This window comes from Delphinapterus leucas, chromosome 9, assembly GCF_059928025.1.
Source record: "Delphinapterus leucas isolate spDelLeu-1000000601 "Yukka" chromosome 9, BTC_Dleu_Yukka2, whole genome shotgun sequence".
NCBI lineage: Eukaryota > Metazoa > Chordata > Mammalia > Artiodactyla > Monodontidae > Delphinapterus > Delphinapterus leucas.
In genome coordinates, this window is record NC_143137.1 from 20,322,094 (window position 1) to 20,334,682 (window position 12,589).

The 12,589-nt window shown below is 47.7% G+C and overlaps 1 protein-coding gene across 1 annotated transcript in view; it reads left to right on the forward strand.

Annotated features, from left to right (window-relative positions):
• Positions 1-12,589, forward strand: part of PLXNA4 (plexin A4) — a 380,029-nt gene that overhangs the window by 18,184 nt on the left and 349,256 nt on the right. The window lies entirely within an intron of this gene.

Below are 12,589 nucleotides of genomic sequence, written 5' to 3' on the forward strand. Positions count from 1 at the left end.
GGGACTCACAGTGGGTGAGCGTGTGGACCCATCTCTTGCATGGGGCTGGTGTGCTCCAGAGAGGTGCGCGTCTCCAGGTTGCTAGGCCATTCTAAATATGGTGTATTCTGTCCAACTTGGGCTTATGCCCCAAGGCAATAGCTTTATGAGGCCTGGGTGGTTGTGGAGGATGGACAGGGGCAAGGGATATGCCTGTTCCTCCTGCTTCAGCCCTTCTGGCTGGTGCATCCATCTGGACTCCATTCAGGGAAACCGACAGAGGAAAGTGTAGCACCTGCTGGAGTTGCTGTTAGGGCTAAGAGCCAAGTCGTGGGACGGGGAAACCCTGGATGTTTTGGGGGCGCAGAACTGCCCTAGGGGGAGTAGAACCGCGTGATCTGGGGACGTGAGTTTTCCTCCTCGTTCTCCAGAAGCTTGCTGGCTTCAGGGGCACTGGGTGGCCTTGGCCCATCCGCCGTGTTGGGGGCCCCTATCTATCTAGAACTATTTTCTCGCCCACCTCTGCTTGGGTTCTCCTCTCAGTGAGTTGGTGCTGGCCCCATAGGGTGCCCTCCTTGCTTGGATTAAAAGCCTTTCTAAGACTCTAGGCAGTAGGTCCTGTTTTCTGTTGGCTGATAATCATACTTGAGTCTTTTCCCTGGGAAATATTGATGACTCCATGTGGAGATCCTGCTTGTTTTAATTAGGCTTCCCTTGGAATTAACTGGACATTGTGTGATTCAGATGGATAAAGTGGCGCTGCCTGACCTGAGACTGAATTTTGATGGCTGCTTTTCTCTTTGCTGTATTTGTGGGTGTTAGCTGGGTGGTCAAGGGGAAATGCTCTCTGCAAATCTAGGGACTGTGCCTGTTCTCCCATCCTACTGTGTGACAGCCCATTTCAGCACTTGTTTTTTTCTTTAGAGTGTACGTCTCTGTGGAACAGGCAGTGGGGCTGGACGGGGAGAGGTGGGGAGCAGAGGGTGTGGGGGTTGGGAATGTGCGTGGAACAGTTACACGCATAGCAGCTGGAAGAAGAAACATATGTTGGGGAAACGCCGTGGCACACTGCAAGGGTGATGCAGGCAACACGCCACGCGTCTGGGATTGCCCACCTCATCGTCATGTGCTGCCTTCTGTATCAAGTTAACAAATAATTTAACCATCATCCATATAGCTTTAAGAATTACATTTTATGGTCTGCCTTCTGTGAAGAATATATTAAACACAATTGAATGTTTTCTTGCCGCCTTGATCTTCTTGTTTAGATTATTACTCACATGTTGAACGGGGTTCGCGGACGCCCGGGGAAGATGCTGGGAGGTGTAGGCGTGTTGTGTTTGATCGCTGTAGCCTTCCCGGCTCTTCTTCTAGCATACCGTGTCACTCAGCACTTCCAGATGCTGCCAGGAAGTACTGGTCCACATCAGCGCCTTTCTTCCTCCCTCAGTCTGCGGCTTCCAGCTTTCAGTGAGCTAGGAAATCAGATAACCAAGCTTGCTGAAATTGTGTCTGATAAGCCTCAGTATAAATCGAGGAGGGAAGTCCACGGGCTGTAGAGCAGGGACCGCGGGGACGTTTCCGTTAGCTGCTCAGATGACTTCATTCTTCACTAAGAGTCAAGGAATTTGATTTGCTGGCAAAGCGAAGTCTGAATACCGAAAGCCTTCCAGCATGCAGTTCACACAGTGAAATGTGTTGACCTGCTTTGCTTGCCCCAGTGGGTGAATAAGTCCTGTTGAGGGTAAATACGTAAGCAAGGAAATTTGGGGTGCTTTAGCTCTTGTCTCTACGGAGCCCAATCTCAGTGCAAGAGAGAGGTGACTTCCTGCAATATGCTGAAACATGCCCACCCCCTAAACTTCCTACCAGGTGCCAGAGGATCCTTCACTTTCTGGCCAGACCAAGTAGACCCTGTAGAAGGTTTTTTTTGTTTTGTTTTTCTGCTATTGTCTGAGCTGGTTGGTATATGGTGTCAGTGAAATAAACTTTGAAAATTCAGTGCACATAACAGAATAGAAAGTTGTTTTCTCTTGGCGGCAGGGGGGAAGATGTTTCTTGGCCATGGCTGCATTGTAAACCCAAGACGGTCGACTTGCAAATGTGTGGTCTTGGTCAGAGGGTGGACAGAGGCTCATGGCGGCTGGGTCCCTCTCCCCTGTGGAAGCCGGCCTCCTGATGGGAGGTGAGAGTGCAGCCCATCTCCATGAGTGTGGGCTGAGGACACCTCCGGGAGCTTGGGCCAAGTGCACACAGACATCCCTCATGGGGCAGGCTGTGGGCAAAGCCTTGCCTTGAAGTGTCCCCAGAGGTCAGCCAGGCCAGCAATGACAGGCAACACCTGACCGGGAGCCTTGGGACTTTATAAACCGTGGGCTGGCCTTTCTCATCTTTTACTTTGCGGGGGTGGGAGGGCTTATATAAGAACAGTTCTGTTTCAGCCACCTGGGACATTACATTTAATTTCCAGAACTATAGTGGGACTGGTGAAGCATAAACATTTGAGAGGTAAGACCAGAGGGTCACGTGCAGGGGGGAATGAGCCAGTGGCCCTCCCGGGGAAAGCCAGGCCATCAGGGCAGCCAAACTTTCTGCTCCACGAGCTCTGAGCGGGAGCCTTTTTAATAGTTTAGCTGAAGCTCAGCTACCCTCCTGCAGACTCAGCACAGCTGGCCCAGGGGGACAGTCTGAGTTGGTAAAGGAAAGCCGGGCCGCCGAGTCTGCTGTTTGAAATAATAAAAAGCGAAACTGGCCAGTTTATTTATTTTTTCTAAACAATAGAATTTCCCAGCACCCTTGCTCGCTGAGCACCACTCCCCTTTCCTTGTAATAACTCTGCCTTGCTTTTCCAAGAGGTTATCAGGACCCCATTCACCTTTTGGGCAGAGGCCCAGCCATGAAAAGCTCTGGGACTGCAGGAGGACTTAGCAGGAAGTTTTGTGAGCTACTGAAACCAGGGGGCGAGAATAATGGAAATCACACTGTCGCCATAATTACAGAGCTGGTTTCTCTGAGCCCTGTAATAATCTCCCGTGTGTATCAAGGGCCTCGCGGAAGTTCTCTGCAATATGACAAGGGACTCAAGGTGGGAAGGCTGGGTGGGAGGGGGTTGGGAGGTTTGCTAAGAGTAAGGGAGTTTGCTGTGAGTTTCAGGGGTCCAGGAGCTAGACTGTAGCTATCCATGGGCTGCCTTCAAAATTACTGCCTTTTCATTTTGTTTGAAAGGTGTGGGTCCCCATCATTTGCGACCTTGTCTCTGATGACCATAATCTCACTCCTTTAGTGCACACATCACATGAGGCAGGGGGAAAGGAGGTGAGGAAAGTACCAATTTGGACGTCTTATTTTTTCTGATGTGTGTGTGCCGCAGCTGGCATTGGCATCCTTTTCCAGGGGCTGTTAAGAAATGTGGCACATAAATGCTCCAGTCATCAGGAGGTGCCTAGGAAGTTAGGAATAAGTCACAGACTATTGCAATTTCAACTATAGGGAAAACTCTTAAGGCAAACACCATCCTGATTTGCTTTAAGATGTCCGTTTAAATCTGGAAAACTTTGAACCGGCTTGGGGTAACGAGGTCAGTGTTGCTTCAGAAGGACGAGACCTCTTTGCTCGAATATTCCAGCCAGAAGTCCACCCTGCTTTCTCTGTCTCTGTTACATTTTTACACTAAGTGATCATGTTTTATGGCTGCTGTTCAGCAGTGAATTACTGCCTGACATTAGGGGGAGAGTAATGTTCACTGTGAACCAAAACATCATAAACTTCTACTTGAGGTGTGCTTGCTCCTTTCATTTTGTGATTGCATCTTTCCTGGGTGTTTTGTTAGGTTGAACTGCTCACACGAAGGGGCAGAACACTTGATGGATGTTGGTTAAGCGGAACCCTGGCTGGCCCTGCTACTGGCTTGTCGTAGGATGGGCGTGTGTGCACATGTGAGCACACACATGGGCAAACCACGCCATACCAGCCCCTCTGGATAGGAATTGGGTGTGTGTCAGCATGGAGGGTCAACAGCAGTAGATAACACAGTCATTCTTCTTGGGAATTGTCATGCAGATTAATTCAGTCTTCCTAATTTTTTTCTCTTGAGCCTCTTTGAATTATTTTTACATTTTGTTTGATTTTATTTTATTTAAATATAGAGGATTTACAGTGTTGTATTAGCTTCAGGTGTACAGCAAAGTGATTCAGTTATACATATCTGTCTATCTTTTCTTTTTTCAGATTCTTTTCCCTTACAGATTATTACAAAACATTGAGCGTAGTTCCCTGTGCTATGCCAGTAAGTAGCTCCTTATTGGTTATCTATTTTATATATAGAAGTATGTATACACTAATCTCAAACTCTTAATTTATTCCTCCCCCGCCTTTCCCCTTTGGTAATAATAAGTTGTCTATGTCTGTGGGTCTATTTCTGTTTTGTATATAAGTTCATTTGTATCCTATTTTTAAAAGATTCCACACATAAGTGATACATATGATATTTGTCTTTCTCTGTCTGAGCCTATTTGAAATGGATCTGCTCATGTTCTGTAGGCCCTCCCTGACTATGGGTCCAGAAAGGCAACCAGCCAGAGGTGGAGGGAGACCCACCTGAAGCTGTGTCGTTCTGAGCATAAGTTCTCAGGAATGGGTGCTGTGTGTATGTGTTTCTGTAATGCTTGAGTCACAGAGCAATACCAGATCAGAGATGCGTGGCCCCTGCCCTGCAACTTCCTCAGTGTATCTGAGAATTCTCCTTAACATTCACCTGGAAATTTAAATCAACTTTAACTAAAAAGAAATTCATGCCCTGGAAGGCTCTCCAGATGGCTGGAGGCATCACAAAATCCAATAGAGATACAGCTGGAACTCCAGCTTGCCCAGGGCCCCTGCCATCAGAGCAGAGGCCGAGTGTACCTGGTGTAGGGTTTGGTCAGTTTGCTCTGACATGTTAGGAGTTTCTCAAACCAGAGCTGCTGGCCAGTTTGCATGTGTTTAGATACCCAAGCAGAAGAGAAATATGGAAGAATCAATGCTGGACAATTTCCATTATGGGAGGAGTCCATCGAAGCTTCTTTCTCTTTTCTTTTCTTTTTTTTTTGATTATTTTCATCGTGTTCTGTTTTTGCATTTCCCACCCCTGGTTTTGCAAGTAGTAAGCCTGTATAGATCTTAACCTGTGAGTTAAGTGAGGGGGAGGCTGAGGCTGAGGGTGTCGTAGACAGAAGAGCACAGCAGATGTTCCGGGGGGCCCCTCCTCCCTCTGACTTCACATCTGAGCAGGGACAGAGAGACAGCTGTTGGGTCCTCAGTCCTTCAAGCCTGGGGATCCTGGGACTGGCCTTCAGACCAGCTTCACCTTGTGCCTACCCGTCCACATCTCACGGTCCTCCTCCCACCTCGTTTCAATCTCCTCTGCTAGGTCGTAGGCCTTTTTGTCCATGTTGTACCCAGGAGATATGGAAACCAGCTAAGCTTGACAGTATCCTCTTGGGTATATCTTATATTCTTGAACAATGTCAAGCCCTCACTCAACCATCCTTTTTGCGTAAACGTGTCCTCACTGGCACTATTTTCTTATCCTATCCTACTTTTCACTACTTGGCCCTGAGGCTCACCCACTGTCCCTGCAGGTCCCTGGTAGGGATCCCAAGTGGTCACCAGTGCTGACCTGAGTGGGGTTGGGGTGGTGTCCTCCCAATTTCACATCTGCTGCAGCCCCTCCCAAGGCAGTTCAATGCCAAGAGCTGGGGCTTAGACTCATTCTCCTCCTGGTGTCCTCTTGAGACACATTTTGAGATCCCCAGAAAATACTACCCTGGGAACATTTGTCATCCTATTTTCCAAATGATCATTGCTACTGCACATGATTTAAGGAGATGGTTTTAGGTGAGCTTTGCCAGTTCAAGATTAATTGATACACGTGTGCCATTTTTTTGTGAATCATATGTGCGTGTGTATATATATATACATTTGTGTAGAATGATCCTGATCATAAATTAAAACGCAGACATGAAAATTGAAGAAAGTGCTGCAGAAACACCCCAAATCATAGAGCACACTCAGTCAGCTGATACTCAAATGCCAGACGCGCTGGAGGAATTCATCCAGTGACACATGCAACTGAAGTAAAATATTGTGCTTTACGAGAACGTATCATTAAAATGAAAACTAGCGGCATATCAGGAGTCTGGCCATGTAACCAAGACAACAAATATGGGAAAGGATAAAAGACATGATGTACCAGAGGAAGAGGGAGGAAGCAGAAAGCAAGAGGAGGAGGTGGGCCCCCAGCTGTAAATGGTCCCCTCACTGTTGGGCTCATAGCTGATAGACTGTTGGGCTCATAGCTGATAGACTCTGGATGGGAAGAGAATAGAATCCAGATGGTGATACCAGTGGCAGCTCTCAGCAAGGACAGGACCACGGATGGGGAAGGCAGTGGTAGCCAGATTGACTCAGAGCCCACCAGCTGAAGCTCTGATTAGGGGTCTTCTTATAGTTCCTACTTGTTCTCAAGTGACTTCCTGGGAATGTGGCCACTGGGCTTACTTCCTGGTGGTGTCGTGGTGCTCTTTCCAGCAGCTTTGGTTTCTCATAGAGGCGTTCACAGTGACTTCTAAAAGAGCTCCTCGAGCCTCCTGCGTTCACTCCATGCCTTCTATCCTGTCCCTTGGTTATGGATTGATGTGTAACAAATGACTCTGAAAGAGATCTCTTCCAAGATCAAGCACGTGGCAGTACAAGGCCTCAGGTCCTCACTGGAGACATCAGTCCCTTGTCATGTGGGCCTCTCCGTCGTGACGGCCGCTCACACCACATGGCAGCTGACAGAGAGAGAACCAAGAGACGGCGAGCATGATGACAGCCAGTCTTTTTGCTAATTTCGGGAGTGTCATCCTATCACTTTTGCATCATCCTGTTCATTAGAAGCTAGTCACGTGGTCCAGCCCACACTCAGGGGAGGGGCGTCCACAAAGCAGGAATACCAGGAGGCCGGGGTCATTGAGGTCATCTTAGAGGCTGCCTGCCACACGAGGGCTTTGTTTCTGGACCATCAAGGATACCGGAACCAATATTTTTAAAGTTCAAGTTGAGTTTTAGTGATATAGGAAGGGGCACAGCTCTGCTCAGGAAACAAAGTGGCCCCAGCACTGAATCCTGACTGCTGGCTCCCAGAGGTTTTGGTTGACATAGTAGAGAACCCAGAGGATGAGCAGGAAGGAGCGAAGTGGCCTGCCACTCCCACAGGGCCAGAGAGGGTGCCGCGCCATCCTCAGCAGGAGGTCTGGGAGCACGTGGGGACCGTCCTGGGGGCTCTGCTGATCTTATGGTAACAGTGGTGGTTTATAAGGGTGGATGAGAGAGACTTACGTTTCAAGTCGGGAACTGATGAGAGCTCTGTGTGCATGGAGAATCCGTGCCTCCTGACTGATCTCTTTGAAGGATCACCTATTTAGGAAAGGGTCATTTTCCTGTGAATTAGAGCTGGCAGGAAAGAGGATGAGAAGGGAACTCTTCTCTTGTTGCAGAGCACGGGCTCTGGGCACGTGGGCTTCAGTAGTTGTGGCTTGCGGGCTCTAGAGTGCAGGCTCTGTAGTTGTGGCACGTGGGCTCAGTAGTTGTGGCTCACGGGCTCTAGAGCACAGGCTCAGTAGCTGTGGCACATGGGCTTAGTTGCTCTGCAGCACGTGGGATCTTCCCAGACCAGGGATCAAACCCGTGTCCCCTGCATTGGCAGGTGGATTCTTAACTACTGCGCCACCAAGGAAGTCCCGCCCCTCACATTTTGAGTCTCAAGGGTCCCGGCTAAATTGAAATACTAAGGAAGAGGCTCCCACCTGAGAGACTGTGGGGTTCCCACTTACACAGCAGCTCTCGCATCACCAACCTCCCTCCAGGGACAACTTCCCTCTCGAGGGGCAATTATGCTGGAGCCCATCCCGCAGCAGAGTGGGCAGTGGCCTTGGGGAAGGGCCCAAAGTTTTCCGGGAAACAAGCTGTGCTTTTCCACTTACCACTGACCTGCCACCCAGGACTCATTTGGGGTGTTTGTCTTTGGGGTTCTTACTAGAATTCTCTCTCCGAACAGCCTGTGGGACTGTGTGTAGTGGTTCTTGATTACTTTTCCTGTTGCTGCTCAGCCAACATCCCTGTCTTTTCTCATTTGCTAGACAGCTGCAAACTGAGTCATATCCCATAACTGCTTGGCAAGTCCTCTGCAGCTGAGGACCTAATTATACCGTCTCCTTAGACCCCTGGTCATTTTAGCACCTACCTCCACCAGCCCCTCCAACCTTCCTTTTCTTTCTAAATGCCGGTCTCCTCCACCCGAGCCTCTTGGCTTTTCTCTGTCCTGGACCTACTCACCCCACATTTACTCTCTCAGCTCTTAACCTTTGCTGCCTGTCGCTGTGCAGCCTTGGACTCTTAACACAGGCAGGTCCACTCTCAGATGTTGTCTTGACCAATTACCCCTGATGACTGTGGGGTAGTAAGTCACGAGGCAGCTCTGGCTCCATGATTTCTTTATAGATTTGGTGGCTTGAGGGACACTGTGATCAGATGGTTTACTCTGTTGACCTGCTTTGCCCTGTTGGTGCCCGTGTGAGTCTCATTAGGAAAAGTGGGACAACGAGTGGGTCCATGAGCAGTGGGTGTTGGCTCAGGGGTCCTCCCCCCTTCACAGGCTCTCCCTTCCTTAGGACCACTTTCTGGCATCCCCAGTGCCTCCCCTCATCCTAGTTTTTCTGCTGGGACCTCCTTTGAGTCCCCTTCCAGAAGGTTCCTCCCCACTCTCCCCCAAGGCTCCAGAGGCCTTGGAAGCAAGCAGGGTGGAAGGGAAGACATACAGGAAGAGGCGCCCCCATTCTGCTCTCGCCAGGGGGATGGACTGTCTTTCTGCCTAACCACTCACTTCTCCCACCAGATTGAGAGTGTGCCGGGACTGGGGGAGCCGAACTTGAGAGTGCCCTCAATGAATGGTTGGACTTGAGAGACCAGAACGATGCTGAAGCCACCTTATGACCCGCTCTCATTACTGCATCCACAAGTTACACCAAATCTTGCTGCTTTCCAGGTCTTCCCAGTGGGAATCTCAGTTGCCAAGTGTTGTTTCAGGCAGGATTATACCTAAGGTCGCATGGGTATCTTACAGGCTTTGTGGTTTCTGATAACAGTGAAGGTGGTTAGATACATTTGGTTCATTCTTAAAGATCTGTGAGTGGATAAATTCTTTAACTTGGTCCTTCTGCTAACTTGCCAGCATTCCCCGCAGTGTTCACTCAGCTCCTTCCCTTTCGTCCTACCTTCCCCAAAAGAGCACAGCATTTATCCATGCTTTTCTACCAGATACAGGATCCCTTTGCAGATATTTTTCATGATGGGTGCACAGGCTTTTTGAGAAGTTGTATGTACTTATAACCATATTTTAAGTGCTTTAGATGAGCATGCATAGAATGTCTTATATAATCTTTATGATTAAAGCTCTTCTGGGTCTTCCCCCAGACATACCAGGCTTGGGAGAGGAAATTTACGTTTTAAACCTCATTCACAGAATCCATCTTTCTTAGATCCCATGAGGTTTAGTCAGGCAAGATCAGCTGAGGCCCTGTATGAACCTGAACTTGCACGCTGTTGGCCTCAAGTGCCGCTGTGGCAGCTGGGGTGCTAGACTCCTCCATGAGCTGGGCAGGGTCAAGGCCACCTTGATGCAGGTAGACTGACTGCTTCATTGCCTCAACTAGGTTGTGGGCTTCTTAACCCGATGGAAAGGTCATGGGCTTAAGAGATACGAGTTCATCAAAGGAACCAATAAATCCTTTTCTAAACTGAAGAATCCTTTTCTAAAATTAATAGCCTCCGAATGTATCTATTTTACCAACTTGAGTTTTTATTCAGTCACATTTTGATTACCCAGAAATCATAGGCAATAGAAGGTTTCAAAATCTGAGAATTCTTCCTGAGAGGAATTTGTTCATTTTCTTCACATAAAAAATACATTTATTAACACATCTGGATCTTTTCCCCAGCGTGTCTAAGCCTTTCCCAGTTAGAGATAGGTGCCCAGCACAGTGCTTTCCTGAAGGTAACAAACGCGAAGTAAAAAATGTATTTGAAGATTGACTCTTGGGTCTTAGGGTCTTATAGTACGTGTGTGTGTGTAAGTGTGTAAGTGTAGGTGTATCAGCTAGCTTAGGCTAAGTCATGCTGCAGTAACAAATGACCCCCAGATTTAAGTGGCTACAACAACAGCATGAGCTCGTTTCCAGCTCATGTCCATGTCCACTCTGGTTTGGCAGCAGCTATGCTCTATGTCATTTATTTGGGACAGAAGCTGAAGACATGCCAATCTCCTTCCTGGCAGAAGGAAAAGAGAGATGGCTGTTAATGCTGCTGCTTGGAAGTGGCACATGTCATTGTCCCTCACGTTTTATTGGCTAAGCCAAAGGGAATGGTGTGGAGAGTGTATCCTCGCCACAGGTAGAGGCCTGGTGCATATATGTGTGGGGAGGTGGGAGGGAGGGGCAGAGAATATTTTGTCAATAATACCGTTTACTCTAAGGATTCTTACTGTGAACATCGCACTGAATCAAGACATATCGACTTGGCCCATCCGTAATGTGTTAGGTGTTTCTTGAGTTAATGAGCACATGGTACCTTCTTACTTAATATTGGAGAAGAGGTATGAAAAATACAGGATATGGCTGATTTTACGTCATCAAGCCCAGACATAGTGTTGGAGATTTTTTAAAAAATGAAATCCTCTATCAGCTTGTTTTCCTGTGATTTGCTTTTTCTTCTGAAACTGAAATTAGAATTGTTCAGATCGTTCCATTCGTCAGGCTCTGGATGTTTGTGTTTCCCTGCATCCAGTTTTCCTACAGAGTGAGGGTACTTTTCTACTTAAATACAAAGATTAGATTGTGTTCAGCAGATGTCTCTTGGGATAATTAAATTATCCAAATTTATTACATCATTTCTCTTAACTACAATTAAATGGAGCCTTCCAAATGAATTTTCCCCATTTCTTCCAAATTAATTTAACCCCCCCAAAATTCTCCTACTTCCCCTCTGAATTCTGCTTTTCTGACTGTGAATTCCAAAACATTCACTCTGGACATAGGCAGGACCTCTGGCCCTTGAAATTCATCCTCCAGGCAAGAAACCCAATCTGGGAATTCCGGTTCCAAAGCTGACTACTGACTCAGGACCAGCTCACAGACCTCCTTGTCAGGGTTCCCCACCATCTGCTCCTCTCTGGAAAAGGCAGAAGTGCAGAGCTGGAATCCTGAGTGGAGGAAGCCGTCCTGCAGATCGGTTTGAAAAACATTGATTTTTAGCCCTCAACCTCATTCTGTAGATTGCCAATTTTTTGGCTGACATGTCTTAAATTTACATCACATTGATGATGTCTGAGGAGTCATTGAGCATCCATAACCGGGTAAATGATATGTATTTTCCTGGCTGAGCTAGTGACAGCGATTGGAAGGGCCTTGGCAATCACAGAAAGCAGTTGCCCTGCTGCAGATATGCTAGGAGGAGCCCTCTGATCCTTTCCAAGCTCTGCACCTTCTATTTTCAGGTGGGTAAGAGATATACCCACATATGCGTGACTGTGAGCCCTCTCCCACATGCATATACATTCATGTCATAAACATGCACATGTACTTAATCCCATGCATGCTGATGTGTGCACACACACTTAGGAACCAGACCCTTCTCTTTAAAAAAAATTTTTTTTATTGAATTACAGTTGATTTACAGTGTTGTGCTAATTTCTGCTGTACAGCAAAGTGACTCAGTTGTACACATATATACGTTCTTTTTCTTATATTTTTTTCCATTATGGTCTATCCCAGGAGATTGGCTACAGTTCCCTGTGCTACACAGTAGGACCTTATTGTTTATCGATTCTAAATGTAATACTTTGCATCGACTAACCCCAAACTCCCAGTCCATCCCTCTCCCTAACCCCTCGGCCCACCCACCTGGCAACCGCAAGTCTCTATGTCTGTGAGTCTGTTTTTGTTTTGTAGGTACTTTCTTCTGTGCCATAGTTGAGATTCCAGACCCTTCTCTTTGCACTCAAGCCCGGGGCTGGTCCTCCCTGGGATCTGCTCTCTTGGACTGAGCCCCACCCACCTCCCCCACGTTCTCTCTGGGAAATTAGCAGCACGCCATCTAATCAGTTTACCTCTGACTCGCCCACTTTGGCTTCGAGATGATGACAGAGTGGAGCTATTTAGCTGTCAAATGCTGTGACTATCGCCCAGATGGACAGCGCCTCAAATATCAGAGTGGTTTCATTCTCCCCCGTGTGTGTGTGTGTGTGTGTGTGTGTGTGTGTGTGTGTGTGTGTGTGTGTGTGTGTGTATGGTTGGGGGATGGGTGGGTAATGAGTCTCCCAGTTGCTTTTTGAAGTGCTTCATGCATCTGCCTTTAATTTTAATGCCTCTTGCCTGCTGACCTCGCTTCCCGGCAGCCAGCCCCAGCCTAAGTGTGATTCCCATAATTAGCTTAGTGATAATTTAATCTCCATGCCTTAAATCTGATTGTTTTTGAGGGACTTGGGTCTGAGGAAAGGGGAAAGGGGAACTTTGCTCCTTGTTTGACCTTTGTTTTT